The 26,667-nt window shown below is 44.0% G+C and overlaps 1 protein-coding gene across 4 annotated transcripts in view; it reads left to right on the plus strand.

Annotated features, from left to right (window-relative positions):
- colec12 (collectin sub-family member 12) overlaps positions 1–26,667 on the plus strand; it is a 260,779-nt gene that overhangs the window by 66,268 nt on the left and 167,844 nt on the right. Inside the window, exon 1 of one of the 4 annotated variants that reach the window (XM_068031714.1) lies at positions 6,557–6,628. The exons of the other annotated variants lie outside the window; for them this stretch is intronic. The gene's annotated coding sequence lies outside the window, so the exon portion shown is untranslated. Of the gene's footprint in view, positions 1–6,556; positions 6,629–26,667 lie in introns of those variants that run through there. 4 annotated transcript variants of the gene reach the window in all.

A 26,667-nucleotide genomic window follows, 5' to 3' on the forward strand; every position in this document is an offset into this window, starting at 1 on the left:
GCAGCGTCCTGGAGATTAATCTCTAACTCCTGGAGACTCCACGTCACTTATTCTTAGGCAGTCCCTCAGTATCAAGGATGACTTGTTTCCATTCCGGTTCGATGGGTTCTGTGATGGCTGATAAGTCCAAAGTGTGATCTGCAGACTCTGTCATAAGAGAGGCAGGTTATGCAAGAAGGGTCAGATGGATGAGTTGTTTGGAGGTTTGTGCGCTCCCTCTGACACCTCAGTTTCACCTCTGCATGTTCCTAACGAAGTCCCTTGAAGTGTATGATGCCTTCTCTATTGAACTTTCTGCATCTAGGACAGTCACAAGCCAGGGACTCCCACGAGTCGATGGGAATGTTTGATCTCTTCAGGGATGCTTTGAGGACATCTCTAAAGCTTTTTCGCTGTCCTCCTGGGAGCCTCCTGCTGTGACCAAGTTCTGAGTAGAACAGCTGCTTCGGGAGTCTGGTGTCAGGCATGTGAACAACAAGTTTCACTCAGCGGAACTGATTTTGGCTGATTAGTGCCCCAGTGATGGGCAGGTTGACTTAGGAGAAGATGTTGTTGTTGGACTGCCTTTCTTGCACCAGATTTGGAGGATCTTGCGGAGGCAGCTCTGGTGGTACTTCTCCAGTGCCTTGAGGTGCCTGCTGTAGGTTGTCCGAGTCTCCAAAGCATATAGGAGCACAGGGATCACTGCTGCCTGGTAAACTGTGATCTTAGTCTTGGGTTTGCGATCCTGATCCTCAGATACTGTCTTTCTCAATTGGTTGAAGGCTGAGCTGGCACATTGGAGGCGATGATGAACCTCGTCTTCTATGTCTGCCTTCACTGAGGAGGCTCCCAAGATATGGAAAATGGTCCATATTTTCCAGGATCTCGCCATTGATCTTGATTGATGAGCGTGGTGTTGTGCTATTGGGGCTGGTTGGAAGAGGACTTTTGTTTTCTGAGTGTTTAGTAAAGACCCATTTTCTCATGCTTCAGAGAAGGAGTTGACAATGATCTGGAGCTCAATTCAAAGTGAGCATATACACAAGTGTCATCTGCATACTGAAGCTCAACGACTGAGGTTGGAGTGATTTTGGTTTTGGATTGAAGGTGGTGTTGGTTAAACAGTTTCCTGTCTTGTCTGTAGATTTATCTCCACACCTGTGGGTAGTTTATTTGAGGTGAGGTGTAGCATTGCAGCAAGGAAAATGGAGAAGATGGTTGGTGCAATGACACAGCCTTGCTTGACCCCTGTCTTGACTGAGATAGGGTCTGTGGTGGTTCCGCTGGTGAAGATCATGGCTTGCATGTCATCGTGGAGTAAATGGAGGTTGGGAACAACTTTTGAGGGCAGCCAAATTTGAACAGGGTGCTCCAAAAGCCTTCATGGCTGACAGTCAAAGGCTTTTGTGAGGTCGCAGAAAGGTCAGCAGTTTGTGTTGTTCCCTCCATTTTCCTTGGATTTGTCACGCAGTGAAGATTATGTCTGTGGTGCCTCTCGATGGGCGAAAGCCACACTACAACTCCAGAAACAGCTCTTCATCCAATGGGAGGAGGCAATTAAGGAGGATCCTTGCAATGATCTTCCCTGTGGAATACAGTAGGGAGATTCCTTTTATAGTTGTTGCATTCTGTCATCTCCCTTCTTGAATGCAGTCACGATCACAGCATCCCTGAAGTCCTCCAGCTAGCACTCCTCATCCCAGATGAGGGATATGAGGTTATGCAGTCATCCCAGGCGTGCATCTCCGGCATGCTTCAGGATTTCAGCAGGAATTCCGTCTGCTCCAGAGGCCTTCTTGTTCTTCAGCTATTGAATGGCTGTTTTGACCTTGCTCCGGACTGGGTTAGGACCAAGACTGAACAAGATGGGGTATTGAAGGATGGAGCTGAAGACATTCAAGTCAAAGACAGAGTCTCGGTTGAGGAGTCCTTTGAAATGTTCCCTTCAGTGAGCACTGACTGCCTCTCTGTTCTTGAGTTCTCCTCCATGCTTGGCTCTCAGTGGGGTGGGCTCGTGAGTGCTTGGGCCGTAGATCACCTTGACAGCGCTGAAGAAACTCCGCATGTTGTTGGTGTCTGCAAGTTGCTGGAGCTCTCGAGCTCTTTCTACCCAGGTTTTAAGCTGCATCGCTGTCTTCAGGAGCCTGTAGGATTGCTGCTTTACCTTGGATGTGTGGTGGAGTTTCCAGTCTGCGAAGGCTTTGTGCTAATGTGTGATTAGGTCCTGTAATTCTTGGTTGTTCCTGTCAAACCAGTCATAATGCTTCCTGCTGGAGAAGCCAAGAACCTCTTTGCAGGTGTTTGCTATGGTGGCCTTTAAGATCGACCAGGCACAAATGGCACACAGCAGCTCCTGGTGGTTGGAGGTTGAGAGGTTGCTGACTGAGAAGGGCTGCTATAGTGGGATCTTTGAAGCCTTCAATGTTGATTTTCTTGTGGCATTGCTTTTGTTGCTTCCACTGCTTGGGGGCTAGGCCGTTAGAGATGGTAGATCGGATGTGACAGTGGTCGGTCCTGCAGTCATCAGTATCTGTCATGACATCTCTGCGGTCCCTCACTCGACTGATGGCATTGTTGAGTAGATGCCAGTGTTTTGGATCGTGGGTGGTTCCATAAGCTCTTGTGTTTGTCTTGTTGGTGGAAAAGGGTGTTGGTTATGATGAGGTCATGTTGAAGGCATTTCGTCAGGAGGAGGACTCCGTTCAAGTTTACTTTCCCTACTCTGTTCTTGCCAGTCACCCACTTCCAGATATTCACAACATTCCCAACTCTGGCAATGAAGTCTCCAAGGATGATCACTTTGTTGTCTGCTGGGACTCAGGCTAGAGATTGCTCAAAGTCAGTGTAGCATCCCTCCTTGGCCTCATTTGTTGCCTCAAGAGTAGGAGCGTATGCACTGATGATAGTGGCATGCCGGTTTCTTGTTCGGGTGAGCTGGGCAGTCACGAGGTGATGGTTTATCCCACAGGGGAAGTCGCTGACAAGCTCGTTTTTGATGGTGAAGCCCACCCCTTAGAGGCAAAGTTCCTCTTCTGGGAGACCCTTCCAGAAAAAGGTGTATTTGCTGCCTTGCTCCTTCAGTTGGCTCTCTCCTGCATGACGTGCTTCACTTAGGGCGACAATGTCGATGTTGAGGCACCTGAGTTCCTGGGCTATGACAGTGGTGCAGTGTTCAGGCCTGTCGCTCTTGGGGTTGTCCTTGAGGGTCCTGATGTTCCAGGTCCCAAACTTCATTTTGGCGAGTGCAAGTTGCCTGTTGTGTTTTTTTTTAATGTGGGGTGGTGGTTGCACTTTGGCCACCACACGGTCTTGGCAGAGTGGCGCCTTGGTCCAATAACAAGGGGGATCCAAGACGATTGGAGGCCAGGCTCTGCTTGAGATATTAGCACAGTCTATGCATGGTCATATGCAGGCATGTATGTGGTCGCGGTGACAGAGGTTATTTATGACACTGCTGCGTTGCTCTCCCCACGCAGTACCCTCTCTGCTACACGCACCCAGCCGAACCCTTCCTCCCTCAGCTTCCACCCCTATACTAAACTTCCTCATCCTCTAACAGGACCCCAGTCCTCGCCCCAACCCTCCCCAAGCTTTCCTCACTCTGTCTTTTGCTCTCAGATATGTCCTGTCTGCCGTCCTTTCTACTCTCCAGCCCTCCTCTCCCTTCTTCCTCTCATTCACCCCCCTTCACCCCCTGCCAGCAGAGGCGCCATCAGGATCACCCTTCCCTATCTGGGCTGAGGACTCAGTACTGCTGCGGTCCCCTGGAGATCACGTGGTCCGCCGCCCAGCATCGCCCGGACTCCCCACTCCGTTCTCACTTCCACAGCCGCTCCCCACTGTGCTGCTCGCCCCACAGCCCTCTCCGCTGCGCTCTGTCCTGCAGCCGTTCTCTGCTTTTGCTCCCCCAAACGGTAAGAACCACAGTCCTAAACCCACCTTCTACCATCCTGCAGCGTGTTGATACACCAGTGCATGTGCCACTGAAGCTATTCATGAGCAGCCTTCACTAAGTGTTTCCTGCCCTCTGCCATCTTGGACTCCAGGTCAATCCTGGGGTTGGCAACCCTTTGCCACAGCAGATTCTTTGATGGTTGTCCTGTGGAAACACATCACAGCAAATAGTGCATTGATAGTCTAGGAAGGGTGAATCTCCTGGTGAAGTTCACACCTTCCCGACATGAGTTCAAAACACCCATTAAAAATGAAATTACCTTCTACATGTGTCTCATTTCCTGAGAAGGGATGCATTTCAAACTATTGGAACAAAATTAATTTTTTGTCTATGAGTCACACAATATGTAATTGTCATGCAGCCACAGAACAAAGGAATTCTTATACAAAATTTGCATCTGCCCTGTCTATAGATAACCACATCAAATAAAGTCTGTATGTATAAAAATAAAGAACTTGCATTTTTATTGTGCCACAGAACATCCCAGAATGCTTCAAAGCTTGTGAATTAGATTTTGAATTGCGGTGACTGTTATGGCAATATTCACATAGGTAGGTCTCACAAATATCAAATGAGATAAATAACCAGATAAGCTGGTGCTGGTGGTTGAGGGAGAAATTTTGGCATGAGCAAAGGAAGAACTCTCTGCTTTTGGAATGGTGCTTTTACATCCACAAGTAAGCAGGATCTCAATTTAACATCATATCCAAAAATGCCACCTCTAATAATACAGCACTCATTCCATACTGCACCAATTGTTAGTCTAGTCTATTGTGCATGGGAACCCACAGTCTTCAGACTGTGGTGGAGCATATCACCAACTGAGCCATGTTGACACAAAGTAGAGCTGTTCTACTCCTCAGGATTAGGGAGTTTTATTGGCGGTGGCAATAGGAAACAGGAATAACAGGGAATAGATGGGCAGAAAAGCAGAGGACCTACTCTCTCTTATCTAGGTGATGTAGAGAATTTGCAATGTTGTTTGCTCCCTATATATAATCTTACATATTTGATACACATGAAAACAATGAGTCATAACATAAGAAACAATGGTGGATTCCCTCTGGTCATTACTGTGTGGATTTTAACACCTCAGTTAAAACCCGGAGGGAGCTGCCACACATCCTGCCTGGGAGTTTCAATTGATTTAAATAGACGGGACTCATTAACAACCTACTAGCCGGCTGCCAGCCCAAATGCGCATAAAGAGGCAGCTGACTGGCTGCCAGCGGATGAAGATTTCACAAAGGTCAGAAATGTGGCATAATGTATCATCATCCCATTTTCTGACCCTGACCACCAAGACTGCCTAAATACAGGCAGTAAAAAATGAGAAAATACAACTCTGTTTCGTGTTCCAATTAAGATCACCTGGCCTCTGCTTTTACCAGCAAACATTGACTGGTGACAAAGGTTATGAATTGTCTGAAATTCCTGTAGATTGTAGGAATGCATACCAGTTCTTTATTACTTGCAGTAATTGATACCATATTTCTTTAACATAGTTGTACGCTTGAGTCTACTTAGCCTGTCTCATATCTTCACTACAGGACAAGCTCTGATCTATCACTTTATTGCCAAGTTAAAGTAGATTGTTGGACACAGCTGGATCAAAATGAAAGCAATTTACCAAAATATACAAACAACAGGTTATCAGTACAGTCCTGGTTGTTAGCCATGGACCAGATCAGTCCTTGATACACCTTCCCAATATACTATGCTGGACATAATTGCATCAACAATAAAGTAAAAACGTCTATTTCATCTACACTTAACTGAGTTACTGACAAGAACACCACTTTATTTACATGTCATTAAACCTGGTCTACACATCCTCTGGTTCACTAATTTCGAAGACAATTTTACGAGTACGCACTGCCAGCAAGCGAGATTCCCAGTGCCAGCATGTATTCTGTAAATTACCCGCTTCGTTTCCATTGACTTGAATTACCTATATTTTGCTGCTCTTTTGCCGAGTTTAGTTAAGTATTTCACAATGGAAGAATATAGTTGTTTTGATATCCTTTGACAATCTCGTATAAATATATTTATACAAGTAGGAGTGTCAATAGTGACTTATTATCAATGGGCTGGATTTTAAGAACCTGCCGCCGCTCTTGGCGTTGGGCGAAAAAAATGGCAGGCTGCCGCAAAGCCGCTGTGATCTCCTGCGCGGCGGCTCATTTAAATAACCGGGGCAGCCCACCCCCCTCCCCACCACCAATCACGTGGAGGGGGCAGGCTGTCCGATGCTGGCAATGGCGTCAGCTGCTTGTACACAGGCGCTGGCATCATTTTTAAAGACCAGCCAGTCCTGCCGGCAAATTTACATTTTTTAAGATACACCCTCCCCCAAAATGTATCAAATAAAATCCTAATGCCCCTTTCCCACCCCCCAATAAAAATTACATTAAGTATTTGCCCTCCCCCCCCCAAAAAAACACTTACCTTTGAAATCTGACCCTCTTCCCCCGCCCCCCCCCCCAAGACTGTATAAAGTTAAAGTTCACTCCTTCTTGCCATCCCCTACAATCATTACATTTATTTGACACCGTCTCCCCCCTCCTTACTAAAAATCTTATCTCTCCCCCTCCCCACCAGTGTCACACCGGCTTTCCCGAGACGGGGAAGTAAAGGCACGGGAGTGCCGGCTGCCGCACTGAAGATTGCGGCGGGCCCGGAAGATTGGAGGTGAGTGTATTTAAATTTATTCATTTTATTGATTTGCGTATTGAAATTCAGGTCCCGTCGCCTAGCGGTGGGGGCGGGGGAGGAGGGCCGCCGTGGAGCCTCACTGCCGCCGGGAGGATTGGGCTGAGTCCTCCCGGCATTGAGCTCTGTGGCTGGCCTCTGCCAGAACAATCTTCTGGCCGCCCCCACCCCACCCCACCCCACCCCCCCCACCCCCATTACGGAGCCCGACGTCGAGGGCCCGGTAAAATCCAGCCCAGTGGTTTATCCAACACCCCATTGGTGATTTTACTTTAAAAAAATTATTGTCAATCAATTAGATTTTGATAACCATGCCCCGCACCAGATAAGTAACTTATTAGCATGACTGAAAGTCCTGGCTTTTCACACTACTACAGATGTAAAGCTTTGCTCTTGAGGTTTCCGATAGTCTGTGCTGAAAGTATCTTGCTTGCTTCAAGTCATCAAGGGTAGTAAATCACAGTATAATGAAATGTTCAGCAGAAATGCACATATGTTTTGTGTTACCAAAGGATTCAGATGCATGCTGTGATGTAAACATTGATGACAAACAGATGTTCTAAAGGTTTCATGATAACAGATAAGTAATCGGGCCACTGCAGGCCTGCTGGTATTGAAGTAGTAAGTTAAAGCTGCATGACTATCCCTTTCGCTCTCATCCCCACCCTTAAAGTATTAATAAACAGTCAGAATGTGAGATTATACTTTCAGGATATAACTCCTAAATAGTACCAAACTGAACAGTGCTTTGTGTCATGCCATTTCCATTGCATATATCAATCTTTCCAATTTAAACACCGAATGTTGTGTGCTGCAATCTGGAAAGGGAAAGCACGTGAACAAGTTAAGATTATAGGAATAGAAGTTTTAAAAAACCTTTCCAGTGGCACAGCAGCTTCAGACCCAGCCATTGACATCGTTCTGAAGCAGTATAGTAACATGAGTGTAGAAACAATCTCACGATCCATTTCAAAACAAGAATTTAGAAATCCTTGACTCTAATGAGGCAGAAATTACATTTTCAAATAGTGTAAATGATAAACACATTTTTGACTATTCTTGAGAAGGTTTAAACTAATTTGGATGATGATGGGCCTCAGGATGAAACATCAGAGAGGAGAAACTATGTGCACTAAGGACTGGGAGAGACAAGTAGCACTAAAGTAAAGAACAGTTCAGAAATGGGAGGGATTAAACAGGGGGCAAATGCGAGGCAGTATCAGATGGGTTTGGAGTGAATATGCATACATGCATGGAGCGTGGTAAATAAGCTGCATGCAAAAGTTGCCACGTGGGATAATGATATAGGCTGGAAATTTACACCACCCCAACGAGCCGGATGGTGGTGGAGGCGTGGCATAAAATGGAGCGGGAGGCTCCAGGGGCTTTCCCGACCCGCTCCCGTCTCCACCCCACTTTATGTAGGGTGGGGGCGGCGCAAAACGGCCCAGCCACACCAGGCCAATCAAGGCCCTTAAGTGGCCACTTAACGGCCACGTAAGGGATTTTGTTCGCCTCCACGCAGATTTTATGCGTGGCAAGCAGGCATCCTGGAGCCGGGAAAACCCGTCTGTGAAAACCAGGTGGCTTCCGATTGTCCTGGGGGTGGGCCCTGCTCATCGGGCACCGGGTGTCTGATGGAGGGCCACCCCTGCTATCCCAACCACCTCCAGCACCCAAAACACTCCCCCTTCCTCCCAACCGACCACCCTTACCTCGCCGGAGCCTGACCAATTACCCCGGCGAGGCAACCAAAACCTACCTGTCTTTCCAGCTCCATTTCTTTGGCTCGGCCGCAGTCTCAGCAGTGGCCACCAGTGGCGCTGCTGGGACTAAGAGCTGCCAGCCCGCTGATTGGCCGGCAGCTCAATGAGGCGGGACTTCCTCCCTCAAGCGGGTGGAAGTCCAGCCTCGGAACAATTAAAGTCTGGGGACACCTAAAATGCAGGTCGGATCCCCAGGCGAGGCGGAAGCGGATTCGCCACTGACTTTTCAGTCGGTAGCCAGCTCCTGTCCGCCCAACATGAAATTCTGGCCATAGTCGCAATAACAGAGATCTGCCTCAAGAAGGGGAGGATTGGGAACTTAGTATTCCTGGCTACAATGAATTCAGACAAGATGGGGAAAGAAAGAAAGGTGCTGGGTGGTGGTAGCGGGTGGCTGCATTGATCAAAGAAACTATTATAGCATTGAAAGGGGATGATGTAGATGAGGGGTCAAAATAAGAATCTATTTGGTTAGAATTAAGCTACAGTAGAGGAGCTATTATGCTGCTGGGTATATACAATAGGTCACCAAATAGTGGGAAGGAGATAGAGGAGCAAATTTGAAGGCAAATTACAAAATGATTTTGATTTAGATTTAGAGATACAGCACTGACACAGGCCCTTCGGCCCACCAAGTCTGTGCCGACCATTAACCACCCATTTATACTAATCCTACACTAATCCCATATTCCTACCACATCCTCACCTGTCCCTATATTCCCCTCCCACTTACCTATACTAGGGGTAATTTATAATGGCCAATTTACCTATCAACCTGCAAGTCTTTTGGCTGTGGGAGGAAACCGGAGCACCCGGAGGACAGTCACACCTCTTAGAACAGGGTCATCTGTTTTGGTCAGCAGTGAGGGACTGGAGGATGTGACTGTGAGTGAGGCAGGTAAAGGGATTGAGCAGACAGTAGTGGAGGAGCCTCAGACTTTGCAATTGTCACACATGTTTGAGATGCTCTCAACTTGTGTGGACGAAAGCGAGGTCTGCAAGGTGGATGAGCTGACTGGCATGACATTGTGATACAGGAAACCATTCAAGTAGGGGGACCAAAAAGGAATGTTGCGGTATTAGGGGACAGTATAGTGAGGGGGATTGACACTGTTCTGTGCAGCTGAGAGCGTGACTCCAGAAGGCTACGTTGCCTATCTGGTGCCAGGGTTCGGGACATTTGCCCAAGGCTGGACAGGAACTTGGAGTGGGAGGGGGAGGATCCAGTTGTTGTGGCCCATGTAGGTACCAATGACATAGGTAGGTCTAGGAAAGAGGTTCTGCTAAGACAGTATGAGGAGCTAGGCACCAAATTGAAGAGCAGACCACAAGGGTAATAATCTCTGGATTATTACCTGAGCCACGTGCCAATTGGCAGATGGCACATAAGATTAGTGAAATGAATATGTGGCTCAAAGACTGGTGTGGGAGAAGTGGGTTTCAGTTTCTGCGGCACTGGCACCAGTACTGGGGAAAGTGGGGGCTGTACCGTTGGGACGGTCTGCACCTGAAGCATGCTGGGACCAGTGTTCTAGCAAACTGTTTAATGAGGCGGCACAGTGGCGCAGTGGTTAGCACTGCAGCCTCACAGCTCCAGCGACCCATGTTCAGTTCTGGGCACTGCCTGTGCGGAGCTGCAAGTTCTCCCTGTGACCTGCGTGGGTTTCCTCTGGGTGCTCCGGTTTCCTCCCACATGCCAAAGACTTGTGGGTTGATAGGTAAATTGGCCATTGTAAATTGCCCCCAGTGTAGGTAGGTGGTAGGAGAATTTAGGGAAGGTGGGGATGTGAGAGGGAAATGGGATTAATGTAGGATTAGTATAAATGGGTGGTTGATGGGCGGCACAGACTTGGTGGGCCGAAGGGCCTGTTTCAGTGCTGTATCTTCTCTATGACTCTAGTCTCTATGACTCTCTATGAGGGAAGTAGAGAGGGCTTTAAACTAAACGGGGGTGGGGGGGAGGGGTCAGGGATCAAGCTTGGGTAGATGTAGAGTCAAGGCAGCAGAGCAGAATAGTGATATGGGAAATGAAGGTCAGAGAATGGCAGGAAGGGACAGAGAGTAAAAACCTAAGAATGCACCAACAGTCAAGACTAGATGTTACAAATAAAGAAAAAAAACAAAACTAAAGGCTAGGTAAAGGTAGAGGGATAGCACTGTTAATCAAGGATGGCATTGGTACAATAGTTAGAGATGAACTTGGTTTAGGAGATCAGGATGTAGAATTGGTTTGCGTGGAGATGAGGAATAGTAGGGGAAAGAAGTCACCAGTGGGAGTGGTCTACAGGCCTTCTAACAGTAACCACAATGTAGGACAAAGTATGCAAGAAGAAATATTGGGTGCTTGTGATAAAGGGATGGCAATAATCATGGATGATTTTAATCTATATATAGATTAGATTAGATTAGATTAGATTAGAGATACAGCACTGAAACAGGCCCTTCGGCCCACCGAGTCTGTGCCGACCATCAACCACCCATTTATACTAATCCTACACTAATCCCATATTCCTACCAAACATCCCCACCTGTCCCTATATTTCCCTACCACCTACCTATACTAGTGACAATTTATAATGGCCAATTTACCTACCAACCTGCAAGTCTTTTGGCTTGTGGGAGGAAACCGGAGCACCCGGAGAAAACCCATGCAGACACAGGGAGAACTTGCAAACTCCACACAGGCAGTACCCAGAATCGAACCCAGGTCCCTGCAGCTGTGAGGCCGCAGTGCTAACCACTGCGCCACTGTGCCGCCCAACTGGAAAAACTGGAAAAAACAGATTGGCAATAGTAGCCTGGATGAGGAGTTCATAGAATGCTTTCAAGATAGTTTCTTAGAGCAGCACGTTCTGGAACTAGCCAGAGAGCAGGTTATATTCGACTTGGTATTGTGTAATGTGACAGGATTAATTCATGACTTCAGAGTAAAAGTACCTCTCGGTCGCAGCGAGCACAATATGATTGGATTTTACATCCAGTATGAAAGAGAAAAGAGTGAGTCAAAGTCTAGTATTTTAAACTCAAATAAGGGCAACTATGTGGGCTTGAAAGCTGAGCTAGCTGAAGTGAACTGGGTTACTAGGCTAGGAGATAGATCAATAGAGAAGCAGTGGCAGACATTCAAGGGGATATTTCAGAATATGCAGGATAAGTATATTCATACTATAAATAAAAATTCTAAGGAGAGGACCCACCATCTGTGGTTAACTAAAGAAGTTAAGGAAAGCATCAAACTTAAGGAAAAAACATATAAGTGCGCAAAGATGAGTGGCAGTTCAGATGATTGGTCAGAATATAAAGAATGGCAGAGAATGACTAAAAGGTTAATCAGGAGAAAGAAATTAAAGTATGAGAGGAAACTAGCTAGAAATGTAAAAACAGATAGCAAGAGTTTACACAGGTATTTAAAAAAGGAAAAGTGTAAGTAAAGTGAGTGTTGGTCCTCTAGAGAGTGAGAATGGGGAGCTAATAGTAGATAATAAGGAAATGGCGGATGCGTGAACAAATATTTTGCTTCTGTCTTCACTATAGAGGATACAAAAAACATTCCGGCAATAGCTGTAAATCAGGAGGTGGAAGGAAGAGAGGAACTTGGTGAAATTACAATCACCAGGGAAGCAGTACTGAGCAAACTAATGGAACTGCGGGCTGACAAGTCCCTGGGTCCTGATGGAGTTCGTCCTAGGGTCTTAAAAGAGGTGGCTAATGAGGGAGTAGATGTGTTGGTGTTAATTTTTCAAAATTCGCTAGATTCTGGAAAAGTTCCATCAGACTGGAAAGTAGCAAATATAACCCCTCTTTTCAAGAAGGGGAGGAGACAGAAAAAGGTTAACTATAGGCCAGTTAGCTTGACATCTGTCGTGGGGAAGGTGTTAGAATTGATCATTAAGGAGGTGGTAGCTGGGCACTTAGAAAAACTCAAGGTAATCGGGAATAGTCAGCATGGTTTTGTGAAAGAGTTTAACCAACTTGTTGGAGTTCTTTGAAGGAGTGACATGTGCTGTGGATAAAGGGAAGCCCGTTGACGTACTGTACTTTAATTTCCAGAAGGCATTTGACAAGGTGCCACATGAAAGGTTATTGCGCAAAGTAGGAGCTCATAGTGTAGAGGGTAACATATTAGCATGGATAGAAGATTGGCTGGCTGGCAGAAAACAGCGAATATGCATAAATGGGTCCTTTTCTGATTGGCAGGGTGTGACGAGTAGAATCCCGCAGGGGTCTGTGCTGGGGCCTCAACTTTTTACAATTTATATCAATTACTTAGAGGAGGGGAGCGATGGCATGGTAGCTAAATTTGCAGATGACACAAAGATAGGTAGGAAAGTATATTGTGAAGAGGACATCTGGAGGTTGCAGACCGATATAGATAGGTTGAGTGAGTGAGCAAAAATCTGGCAGATGAAGTATAATGTGGGAAATTGTGAAGTTGTTCACTTTGGCAGGAAGAATAAAAAAGCAGAGTATTACTTAAACAGAGAACGATTGCAGAATTCCGAGTTGCAGAAGGATCTAGCTGTTCTAGTGCAGGGGTCACAAAAAGTTAGTATGCAGGCAGAGCAGGTAATAAAGAAGGCTAATGGAATGCTATCCTTTATTATGAGAGGAATTGAAAATAAAAGTAAGGATGCTATCCTTCAGTTAGACATTGGTGAGACCACATCTCGAATACTGCGTTCAGTTTTGGTCTCCTTATTTAAGGAAGGATGTAAATGCGTTGGCGGCGGTTCAGAAGAGGTTTACTAGATTGATACCTGGAATGAGCACGTTGTCATATGAGGAAAGGTTGTGACAGACTGGGCTTGTTTTCACTGGAGTTTAGAAGAGTGAAGGGAGACTTGATTGAAGTATATAAGATACTGAATGGTCTTGACAAGGTGGATGAGGAAAGGATGTTTCCTCTTGTGGGTGAGTCCAGAACTAAGGGGAACTGTTTTAAAATTTTGAGGTGCCCTTTTAGGACAGAGATGAGGACTTTGGAACTCTCTGCGTCAGAAGGTGGTGAAGGCGGGGGACATTGAATATTTTTAAGGCGGAGGTAGATAGATTCTTGTTAGGCAAGGGAATCAAGGGGTATCGGTGGTAGATGGGAGTGTGGAATTCAAAACACAAACTGATCAGCCATGATCTTATTGAATGGCAGAGCAGGTTCGAGGGGCCGAATGGCCGCCTTCTGTTCCTAGTTCGTATGTTTGTATTTACTGACCGACAACAGACCCTGGTTATTACAAAATTTACAGTCCGCTGTTATTTTATTTTGCCTATGTGACAAAGTTAAGTAGTTTCATGTAAACATTAAAAATTATCTTATGAAGCACTTTATTATTAACGCAGTGTGTAACTATCCTACGCGTCTATTTCTTTATGCATTTCTGCTACAGTTTTGCATTGCTAAATTCCGTTTATAGGTACCTTTTCCCACAGACACTTGCTCATGACAATGGTAAGCATAGTGCTCAACATGGGAATTCCATTCGGCCTTGCAATTGCAATGATGGATTTAGAGGAGGAAGAGGAGTTCAGACAATGGGAAAAAGGCAAGTGCACTTGCATTTCAGGCATATGGCACCACTCCATCTTGTCCTAAAAGTCCTAGCTCACTTAGGGATATCTGAGATGTCCTACCTTTGCCGCCTACTCCTGTCTGACCTCCAGAAAAGATGTATCACAAGGACAACTGTTGCTGCAAAGTTTGCCAGAGCATTAACTTTTTCTGAACAAAGAACAAAGAACAGTACAGCACAGGAACAGGCCATTCGGCCCTCCAAGCCTGCGCCGATCTTGATGCCTGCCTAAACTAACACCTTCTGCACTTCCGGGGTCCATATCCCTCTATTCCCTTCCTATTCATATATTTGTCAAGATATTTGATACAAGGTACTTTGCAGCCACCACCGATAACACATGCTGTGTAAGTAGTTTTCAGCTCTCTGGTGCATAAAACAATCAGCAGAAGCCTTTTTATTGCCATTAGGACAATTTTGTCACTTTCTTTATGGAAAGGGGCAACAACACAAGAGAATGCAGCACTCTTACCAGGTGACAGACTTTCCAACACTGCAGCGCCTCACTGATGGCACATATATCGTCCTTAAGGCACATAACAACAATCCCACGTCATATATGAATATAAAAGACTTATAAAATTTATGCAGTGATTCCTCAACCATCCACTGTAACTTCATCAGAAGGTTGGAGAAACTACATAAATGGTAATATACACATTTCTCCAGGGTTCCATCGATCATCCGCCAAAGTTACGGCAGATGATTGGGAAAACCTCTGAGGAAAATACAGGCATTTTACTCATTGTGCAAGTGGTATTGGGCTACAGGAACAAAATAATACAAAATAATGGGCAATACTCCAGGCAACACCACAATGCCTTCATTTTGTGGCAGTCCACCTAGGCAAATGAGGTGGGAGTAATGTAATAGAACACTGTTACGAGGCATCCTGATGGCTCTGTGCTCCTGTTCTAGACATAAGCCTTGGGGTAAACTTTGGAAAGCTCCTATCAATGCAAAGAGGACAGAGATGTTGCATCACTGAGCATTCACCTGGCACAAAGCAGTGGAAAATCAGCCTTATTATGTGATTCCACATTGCATTCCAAATAAAGTGTGGCCAGTTTATTTCTTGAATACTGTTTTCTGTATGTGCTTTCACCATTTGCTTTCCCTGAGTTGCCTTTTCTGTGTGGTGCATGTGATCCTGACATAATCTTGTGCTAATTCTAAGCATTACCTCTGTGGGAAAAGTAAGTGTGGTGCCCGCCTGCTGCTCCTCAGTGAGGCTCTCAAATCTGCTGTTTTGCTTAGGATGCTTGTGAGATGGTTCAGCTTCTTAATTTTCTCCAGTGGCAGGTACATTATTTTGGTAATCCCCTACGCAAAGAGAAAAGACTCACAAATCAGCACGGTGCCTGTTTAAAAGAATTCTGCAAATAGATTTCCCAACACTGTGGAACCTCAGTACCAATGCCAACATTGAGTGTCATGTTGTTGCTGAGCAAATCTGGTTATTGCTGAGTCAGTGAGTTTGAAGGGCAGGCAGTAAGAAGAAGTTAAAGAGAACACTTGCTGGGCTGCTGCCAATGCAGTTCCTGGGCTGTACTGCTTATTGCATCTGCTTCCATGATTTGAATGTTTGCCTCCTCATGATAGTTCAATTTGCAGAGGTTGGCAGTGTAGTATAATGTACATAAGCTGTTGCTGGGTAGGTTATGTATATCATCATCGCAGGATGTGATATCACGAGTCTGAACTTCGTGTTGCTCAGTGATAATGTAGATGCCTTAGAGATAAGACTCCTGTAAATAAACTCCTGTTACTTTGACCCGAAGTCTACTATCCTCATTTAATATTAACAGCACACTGACCAGTATAGTACAGGCATCCTCACCACCAGTCTGCCAATGTTGAAGATGCTGTTATTCAAAGGATACATTAAACCGAGGCCCCATCTGCCTATTCAGTATGGACCTGGAAGTTTTAGTGTACAAGATGCAAGGTGTTCTGCCAATACTTTTCATACCGCATTTTTAAACTGAGAAACATGGCAAATTTATGGCAGAGAAGAAGGCCATTTGGCCCATAATGTCTGTGCCAGCTAAAAAAGAGCTATTCAGTCTAATCCCACTTTCCAGCTCTTGGTCCATAGCCCTGTAAGTTGCAGCACTTTAAGTGCATACCCAAGTATTTTTTAAATGCGATATGGGTTTCTGTCTTTACCACCCTTTCAAACAGTGAGTTCCAGACCCCCACTATCTACTGGGTGAAAACATTTCTCTTCAATTCCCCTCTAATCCTCCACCAATTACTTTACATCTTTGCCCCCTTGTTATTGACCTCTCTGCTAAGGGAAATAGGCCCTTCCTATCCACTCTATCTAGGCCCCTCATAATTTTATACACATCAATTAAATCTCCCCTCAGCTTTCTCTGTTCCAAAGAAAACAACCCCAGAGTATCCAATATTTCCTTATAGTTAAAATTTGCCATTCCTGGCAACATCCTTGTAAATTTCCTCTGTGCCCTCTCCAGAGTGACCACATCCTTCTTGTAATGCAGTGACCAGAACCAGACCACAGCAGTACTCTAGCTGTGGCCTAGCTAGTGTTTTATACATTTCCAGCATAACCTCCCTGCTCTTATACTCTAGGCCTTGGCTAATAAAGGAAACTATCCCATATGCCTTCTTAATCAGTTTACCAGTGCTGCTACCTTCAGGGATCTGTGGACAAGCACTCCAGGGTCCCCCTGTTCCTCAACAATCTTTAGTATCCGACCATTTATCGGTTATCCCTTGCCTTGTTTGTCCTAGCTAAGGGAAGGTCAGGGAACACAGTGCTTGTGGGCTGCTTACTTTATTTGAGTTGTCAACAAATGAGCAACTATATCATGATATTCTTCCTCACACCTGAGAATTTCTTTCTCATCTTCTCCCACAACCTGTGCATACACGAGACAGCATTCACTTTATCTGACAGCTGGCCATGCATTCTGCACAGCACTTCACACAGAAGGGTTCCCCTCTGGCTCAGGAATGCTATTCTCCACTACTGCTCCTCTTTCAGCAGAATATCCAACTTTTCATCTTTGAAATGGGGCAATTTTGCCCGAACAACCAGCCATACAAAAACTAATGTTTAAATGGATCAGTAGTTCTTTAAATTGCTACTCTCCTGATTTCCCAGCCTCTTTTCATTTATAACAGAGCCTTGCCATGTAAGAAATACTCAAGGAGCACCTGGTAATTATTTAAATATACTCCCCATGCACAAGACTATGCTCAAACAGCTGTCCAGGCTCCATTTTTACTGGGATCACAGAAACAACCATATAGTATATATATTTAACATTGCTCATTAAATTATTGATTACTTGAAATTGTTATAACATGTTTCTGAAAATATTTGAAATATTTTCTCATTTAGTACACTTGTGAGATAGAATCAACTATTCATAAATTTTAAACAAATTCAAGATTTGGTTGTGTTCAAAAAGAAATTGAGTTTGCATGGAACCTGGCTTAAAGGGAATGATTTTTTTTTGTTTCAAATGATATTTTTGGTAGCTATTGGAGAAGCTAAAACCATTTATTGGGTTCATTTCCTTTCAGTATTTTCTACCACTGAAACAGTGCCATATGTTCTCTTGAAGCACTGTCATTTATTCTCGAAATAAATTGGTACTTCATGTGAGAGGATTCTATTATTCCTGCTGGTGAGTTAAGCAGAAAGGAAACTACTCGCCATAATATACTGTTTGTAGCCAGACAAAGTGACGCTCTTGGATGTAATGCCTCCAAATGAAAGCAACTTACTATACAGTCATTAAACCACTAGGAAATATTTTGGAATGATCTTTCTTATTTACTTAAGAACTAGACTTAAAATTATAAGGAATTAAAGTCTTTTCATGAATGCATTTTTGACAGATGGACAGTACAATTACTGGGAACCCTAAATTATGCCATAACAAAGTACCCTGCATTGTACAAAGAGGTGGAGGGAATTTAACTAGTGGCACAATTGGCACCAGTGTGACTGCACAATACAAACTATTACATAATAGTAGCCGAATTCAACAATATGATGTTTGCTAGAATTTACTGAGTGACCACTAAAGTGATTGACGTTTCCTGCAATGCGATTAATTGATCCATTATGAACCTAACTACAGAAGTAAATTGTAAGATGCAGGCAGACCACATTGTCACTGCAGTGCTTACCTTGAACATTCATTCCATGTATGGACTGAAGGAAATAATTTTCTAATGTACATTAGGAAGCAAGTATAAACACCAAGGACACATTGTACAGCGAGCTCGTCACTGGTATCAGACCCACTGGCCATCCATGTCTCCGCTTTAAAGACGTCTGCAAACGCGACATGAAGTCCTGTGACATTGATCACAAGTCGTGGGAGTCAGTTGCCAGCGATCGCCAGAGCTGGCGGGCAACCATAAAGGCGGGGCTAAAATGTGGCGAGTCGAAGAGACTTAACAGTTGGCAGGAAAAAGACAGAAGCGCAAGGGGAGAGTCAACTGTGTAACAGCCCCGACAAACAAATTTATCTGCAGCAGCTGTGGAAGAGTCTGTCACTCTAGAATTGGCCTTTATAGCTACTCAAGGCGCTGCTTCACAAACCACTGACCACCTCCAGGCGCTTACCCATTGTCTCTCGAGACAAGGAGGCCAAAGAAGAAGAAGAAAAAGAGACATTCAGCATTCCTTGAACCATTGTTTTTGCCACATCCTGAGATCCAAACTCTACACCATGCACCACTGCATGCACATTGTCGATCTCTCTCTTAAGCACCACCGACTCAGTCTATCTCAGAGCTGTCCTGGTCCACAGTTTCATTTCATCCTACTCATATTACAGCAGCAGAAAGACCATCACATTCAGTCTGCTGTCTTTGTATAGCAAATCTTCCAGCATTAGAAGGGGCTCAGAACTAGACACCAGTAAATCTCGGCAAACTAATTTATTTTTATCACAAAGCATGTGGCAAATACAATTGGAAAGTTCATGGTAACTTATATTTTCTGCTTGGGTGAAATCATTGCTGAAATAGAGTGAAGCACAATCTTTGCTAGCCCAGTGTGAACTGGCTCATCCTAATTCAGATATATGGGCAAGCTCCAGGGATCAGGAATGCTCTGATCCAGAGCTTCGCTGATGGGGGCAGGAATTGGTGTGATTTTGCAGAATTTTAAGGCCTGCAGCTGAAGGAGCTAGGTATCCAGAAAGAGGAATTTCCAGCAGAGCAGAAAGTTTTTTTTAAAAAGAGAGAGAAGCAGGGGGAGTGGAGAGGATTGAAAAAGCGTGCCAGAAGCTCGGAGATTTAGAGATAAGAAGCGGGAGAGGAGAGGATTTAAAAAGCGCACCTAAAGCTCAGAGATTCAGAGAGAAGCAGTGGGAGAGAGGAGAATTTAGAGTGCGACTTGAACAGAGTGCCAGGAGTTCAGGGAAGAAACTAGCTGTTTCATGAGAATCTGGTAAGTGGTTAAGGTCTATTCTATTCCTAAGGTTTAAAATAGTACAGGAACTGGTAGTAAGGTTCATAAAATATATAAAAAGGAAAATAAATAATGGAATAAAATAATGAAGTCATTAATTAAAACACATTAGGAATGGCAGGGCAGGTGATTTGTCATGGCTACAGCATATGAGAGCACCTGGATGCCAGTGTGATCCAGGGCAAACACGTCTGCAGTAAGTGTTTGCAGCACGTGGAGTTTCAGCTCAGAGTCATCAGAGAGGGGGAAAGTTATCTGGATACTTTGTTCCAGGAGGCAGTCATACCCCTTAAGATTGTGTCTTCTGATTTGGTCAATGGTCAGGGCCAGGAGAGTGTGGCTGCAACTGAGGCAGGTAAGGGGACCCAGAGGGCAGGAGTGCAGGAACATCAGATCTTGCAATTGTCCAACAGGTTTGAGGTGCTTTCAGCTCATTTGGATGAGAGTGGGGGCTGCAGGATGGATGAGCAACCTGACCATGGCACCATGGTACAGGAAGCCATTCACGTTTGGGGAGCAAAAAAAATGTAGTGGTAGTAGGGGACAGTATAGTGAGGGGGATTGACACTGTTCTCTGCAGCAAAGAGCGAGAGTCCGGAAGGCTGTGTTGTCTGCCTTATGCCAGGGTTTGGTACATCAGCTCCGGGCTGGAGAGGAACTTACAGTGGGAGGGGGAAGATCCAGTCGTCGTGGTCCATGTAGGTACCAATGACATAGGCAGGACAAGGAAGGAGGTTCTGCATAGTCAGTATGAGGAGCTAGGCACCAAATTAAGAAGCAGAATCTCAAAGTTAATAATCTCTACATTATTACCTGAGCCACATACAAATTGGCATAGGGCAAATAAGATCAGAGAAATTAATGCGTGGCTCAAAGACAGGCATTGTAGAAGTGGGTTCTGGTCCGTGGGACACTGGCACCATTACTGGGGAAAGTGGGGGGTGTACCGTTGGGATGGTTTACACCTGAACCATGCTGGTGCTGGTGTTCAAGCGAGCCACATAACTAGGGAAGTAGAGAGGGTTTTAAACTAAATAGTGGGGGCAAGGGATCAAATTTGGGAAGATATGGTAAATCAAAGAGTAGAGACTAGGCAAGAAAGATATTAATATGGGAAATGATAAACAGGAAGGGATAAAGAATACAAATCTAAGAGTAAATCAGCAGTCAAGGCTAGATGTTACAAAAATAATAAATGGATAAAACTAAAGGCTCTGTTTCTGAATGCACGTAGCATTCAAAACAAAAAGATGAACTGATAGCGCAAATAAAAATAAATAAGTACGATCTGATAGCCATTACAGAGACAGAGCTGCAGAATGACATAGATTGGGGCTTGAATATTGAAGGGTACATGACATTTAGGAAAGAGAGGAAGCGAGGAAATGGTGGAGGGGTGGGTCTGTTAATAACTGATGGTATTAGCACATTAGAGAGGAATGACGTAAGTTCAGGAAACCAGAATGTAGAAGCAGTTTGGGTAGAGATGAGAAATGATAAAGGCAAGAAGTCACTCATGGGAGTGGTGTACAGGCCCCCTACCAGTTACCACATGGTAGGACAGAGTAGGTACGGTGATAATCATGGGGGATTTTAATCTACATATAGATGGAAAAATCAGATGGGCAAAGGTAGCTTAGAATTCTCGACCCCAGAGGGTTGTGGATGCTCCATCGTTGAATACATTTAAGGCTGGGATAGATAGATTTTTGGTTTCGCCGGGCTCAAGGAATATGGGGAGCGAGCAGGAAAGTGGAATTGAAGCCCAAGATTAGCCATGAACGTATTGAATGGCACAGCAGGCTAAATGGGCCATATTGTCTACTGTTGCTCCTATTTCTTGTGTTCTTGTGATGAGGAGATCATAGAATGTTTTTGGGATAGTTCTTTCAAACAGCACTTTCTGAGTCAACCAGCGAGCAGGCTATACTAGACCTGGCATTGTGCAACAAGATAGGATTAATTAATGACCTCATAGTGAAGGTGCCCCTAGATAACAGCAATCATAATATGATTGAATTTTACATTCAGTTTGAGGGAGAGAAGAATGGGTCCAAAACTAGTATTTTAAAATTAAATAACGGCAATTATGAGGGCATGAAAGCAGAACTAGCTAAAGTGAACGAGCAAATTAACTTAAGGGATAGGTCAATAGAGATGCAGTGGCAGACATTTAAGGGAATATTTCAGAATACACAGAATAGATACATTCCAACGAGAAAGAAAAATTCCAAGGGGAGGACCCACTATCTGTGGTTAACTAAAAATGTTAAAGATAGTATCAAGCTTAAAGAAAAAGCATATAATTGCACAAAGATGGGTGGCAGGTCAGACGATTGGTCAGAACATAAAGAACAGCAAAGAATGACTAAAAGATTGATAAGGAGGGAAGAACTAGAGTGCAAGAGAAAGCTAGTGAGAAATATAAAAACAGATAGTAAGAGTTTCTATAGATATTTAAAAAAGAAAAGAGTAAACAAAGTGAGTGTTGGCCTATAGAAAGTGAATCTGTGGAATTAATAAGAGAAAATAAGGAGATGGCAGATGAATTGAACAGGTATTTTGCATTGGTCATCATTATAGAGACTAGAATTAACATTCAAAAAATATCTGTAAATCAGGAAATGGAAGGGAAGGAGGAACTCAAGAAGGTTACATTCACCAGGCAAGTGGTACTGAGCAAATTGTTGGAGCTGCGGGCTGACAAGTCCCGTGTCCTGATAGACTTCATCCTAGGATCTGAAAAGAAGTGGCTAGTGAGATAGTTGATGCTTTGGTTTTAATTTTCCAAAATTCCCTAGATTCAGGGAAAGTTCTATTAGATTGTAAAATAGCAAATGCAACTCCTTTATTCAAAAAGGGAGGGAGACAGAAAGCAGGCAGAGTCAACATGCTTTTGGAAAGGGAAATCATGTTTAACCAATTATTGGAGTTCTTTGAAGAAGTAACATGTGCTGTGGATAAAGGGGAACCAGTGGATGTACTGTACTTAGATTTACAGAAGGCATTTGATAAGGTGCCACATCAAAAGTTATTGTGAAAAATAAAAACTCATGGTGTAGAGGGTAACATATTGGCATGTATCGAAGATTGGCTAGCTAACAGGAAACAGAGAGTAGGCATAAATGGCTCATTTTCTGGTTGGCAAGATGTAATGAGTGGTGTGCCGCACGGATCAATGCTCGGGCCTCAACTTTTTACAATTTATATAAATGACTTGGATGAAGGGACTGAAGATATGATTGCTAAATTTGCTGATGACACAAAGATAAGTAGGAGATAATTGTGAAGCAGTTCAGAGAAGGTTTAATAGACTAATACCTCAAATGGGAGGGTTGTCTTATGAGGAAAAGTTGGACAGGCTAGGCTTGTATCTGCTGGAGTTTAGGAGAGGAAGAGGTGACTTGATTGAAACATATAAGATTCTGAGGGGTCTTGACAGGATGGAGATGGAAAGGATGTTTCCCCTTGTGGGAGAATATCCAACTAGGGATCACTGTTTAAAAATAAGGGCTTGCCCATTTAAGACAGAGATGAGGAGACATTTTTTCTCTCAAAGGGTCATGAGTCTTTGGAATTCTCTTCCTCAAAAGGCGGTGGGAGCAGAGTCTTTACATATTTTTAAGACATAGGTAGATCGATTCTTGATAAGCAAGGGGGCGAAAGGTTATGGGGATAGGTGGGAATGTGGAGTCGAGGTTACAATCAGCTCAGCCATGATATAATCAAATGGCAGAGCAGGCTGAAGGTGCCGAGTGGCCTACTCCTGCTCCTAATTCGTATGTTCACAGAATGTCTGGCATGAGTGCTTTTATAAGTACATAAAATGAAGAGAGTAGCTAAAGTAGAATTTGGTCCCTTAGAGGCAGAGACAGGAGAAATGGGGAATAAGGAAATGGCAGAGGCGTTGAACAAATAGAAACATAGGAACATTGGAGCAGGAATAAGCCATTCAGCCCATCGAGCCTGCTCTGCCATTCAATATGATCATGGCTGATCATCCACTTCAATGCCTTTTTACCACACTATCCCCATATCCCTTTATGTCATTGGTAATTAGAAATTTGTCAATCTCTGCTTTAAACATACTCAATGACCGAGCTTCCACAGCCCTCTGGGGTTGAGAGTTCCAAAGATTCATAACCCTCTGAGTAAAGAAATTTCTCCTCATCTCTATCCTGTGCCCTCCCCCTTATTTTGAAATTGTGTCTCCTGGTTCTAGACTCCCCAATCAGGGGAAAATTCTTAGCTGCATCTACCCTGTCTATCCCTTTAAGTATTTTGTAGGTTTCAATGAGATCACCTCTCATTCTTCGAAACTGTAGAGAATACAGGCCCAGTTTCCCCAATCTCTCTTCTTAGGACAGTCCTGCCATCCAAGGAACAATTCTGATGAACCTTCGTTGCACTCCCTCTATGACAGTAATATCCTTCCTAAGATAAGGGTACCAAAACTCACACAGTACTCTAAATGTGGTCTAACCAAGGTTCTATACAATTGAAGCAAGACTTCACTATTCCTGTACTTAAATCCTCTTGTGATAAAGGCTAACATACCATTAGATTTCTTAATTGCTTGCTGCACCTGCATGTTAGCTTTCAGTGACTTATTGATGAGGACACCCAGGTCCCTTTGTACATCTACAATTTCTAATCTCTTACCATTTAAGAAATACCCTGCACATCTATTCCTCCTACCAAAATGGATAACCTCACATATTTCCACACTATATTCCATCTGCCACATTCTTGCCCATTCACTAAGTCTGTCTAAATTCCCTTGAAGATACTTTGCATCTTCCTCACAACACATATTCCCAGCTAGTTTTGTGTCATCTGTGAACTTGGAAATACTACATTTGGTCCCCATATCCAAATCATTGATATATATTGTGAACAGCTGGGGCCCAAGTACTGATCCTTGCGGTACCCTACTAGTCACAGCCTGCCAACGTGAGAATGACCCGTTTATTCCTACTCTCTAATTCTGGGAGATGTCTTGTACCTTCCTCAGTGAAGACAGACACAAAATAATCATTTAGTGTCTCTGTCATTTCTCTATTCCCCATTATAAATTCTCCTGACTCTGCCTGTAATGGACCCACATTTGTCTTAGTCAAAAGTTTCCTTTTTACGTACCTATAGAATATTTTGTGTATGTCTTCGAAGTAGAAGACATGAGTTCCATACCAAAAATAGGCAGTAACCTATGGGCTAAAATGAGTGAGGAAATTAAGGAAATTGATCACAGCTGAGAAAAATTGTTGGAGAGACTTGAGGGACTAAAATCTGACAAGTCCCTAGGACCAGATGGCCTACACCCTAGGGTTCAAAAAGAGATAGCTGCAGAGATAATGGATCTGCTAGCTATGATTTTCCAGAATTCCTTAGATTCAGGAATGGTCCCGTCAGATTGGAAGTTGGCAAATGTTACACTGCTTTTCAGGAAAGGAGGTGGAAAGAAAACAGGGAACTACAGGCCAGTTAGCCTAACATCAGTCATTGGGAAGATGCTGGAAACTATTATTAAAGAAGTCTTAACAATGTACTTGGAAAAGCATAGTATGATTAGAACAAGTCAGTATGGTTTTAATAAAGGGAAATCCTGTTTGACAAATTTATTCGAATTTTTTGAGGCTGTAACTAGTAGGGTAGATAAAGGGGAATCAGTAGATGTAGTGTACCTGGATTTTCAAAAGGCATTCGATAAGGTGCCAAATAAAAGATTAATAGGCAATATAAGGGCACATGGTGTTGGGGTCTTACATTAGCATGGATAGAGGATCGGTTAACAGACAGGAAGCAGAGAGTGGGCATAAATGGAGCATTTTCAAGTTGGCAGGCAGATAATAGTGGGGTGCCGCAAGGATCAGTGCTGGGGCCTCAGCTATTTACACTCCATATTAATGACTTAGATAAAGAGACAGAGAGTAATGTATCTAAGTTTGCTGATGATACAGAACTCGGTGGAAAGGTAAGCTGCGGGGAGGACATAGAAAGGCTGCAAAGAGATATAGACAAGTTAAGTGAGTGGGTAACAAGATGGCAATTGGAGTATAAGATAGGGAAGTGTGAAGTTGTTCACTTTGGTCATAAAAATAGAAAAGCAGAATTTTTTAAAAAGGTGTGAAACAGGTAAGTGTTGATGTTCAGAGAGACTTGGGTGTACTCGTATGAAGAACGCACAAAGTTAACATGCAGGTGCAGCAGGCTATTAGGAAGGCAAATGGCATGTTGGCCTTTATTGCAAGGGGACTGGAGTACAGGAATAAAGAAGTCTTATAAAATTGTACAGGGCTTTGGTGAGACCACACCTGGAATACTGTGTGCAGTTTTGGTCTCCACATTTAAGAAAGGATATACTTGCACTGGAGGCAGTGCAGCGAAGATTTATTAAATTGGTCCCTGTGATGAGGGGGTTATCCTATGATGAGGGCCTATATTCTCTGGAGTTTAGAAGAATGAGAGGCAATCTAATTGAGACATACAAAATTCTGAAAGGGCTTGATAGGGTAGAAACTGAGAGATTGGTCCAGCTGGTCGGGGAATCTAGAACATGAGGACACAGTCTCAGGATAAGGGGCCAATCATTCAGAACTGAGAGGAGGAGAAATTACTTCACTCAAAGGGTTGTGAATCTTTGGAATTCTCTACCCTAGAGGGTTGTGGATGCTCCATCATTGAATACATTTAAGGCTGGGATAGATAGATTTTTGGTGTTGCAGGGAATCAAGGGATATGGGGAGTGGGCAGGAAAGTGGAATTGAAGCCCAAGATCAGCCATGATCGTATTGAATGGCAGAGCAGGCTCAATGGGCCATACAGTCTACTTCTACTCCTATTTCTTGTGTTCTTGTGGCAGTGAGACTTTAGGCTCTGTAGTGCAGCTGTGCAAGTGCTGCTGGAGGAAGTCAAGCAGAGTGGGAAGCTTCCATTTGTCTCTCAAGAAGAACCACACAAGGGCAATGAAGGAGGTGGCAATCAGTGCTAATACAGCCAACCCATACATTGATAATTAGCAATTGGCACACACGCAATATGGATTTTCGTCAAATGTTTGGATGCATTAAAGTTGTGCGTGCAGCAACATCCTCGAAAAGTGTCATATTGTGGGATATGTGACCATTTTCCACCAAAGAGATTTAGAGAAAAAAGCTTATATTTAACAGTTGTATTTTAAAGCAGTTAAAAATAAGATATTGAGACATAAGGTGGTTAAAA

The sequence above is a fragment of the Heterodontus francisci genome, chromosome 5, assembly GCF_036365525.1.
Source record: "Heterodontus francisci isolate sHetFra1 chromosome 5, sHetFra1.hap1, whole genome shotgun sequence".
Lineage (NCBI taxonomy): Eukaryota > Metazoa > Chordata > Chondrichthyes > Heterodontiformes > Heterodontidae > Heterodontus > Heterodontus francisci.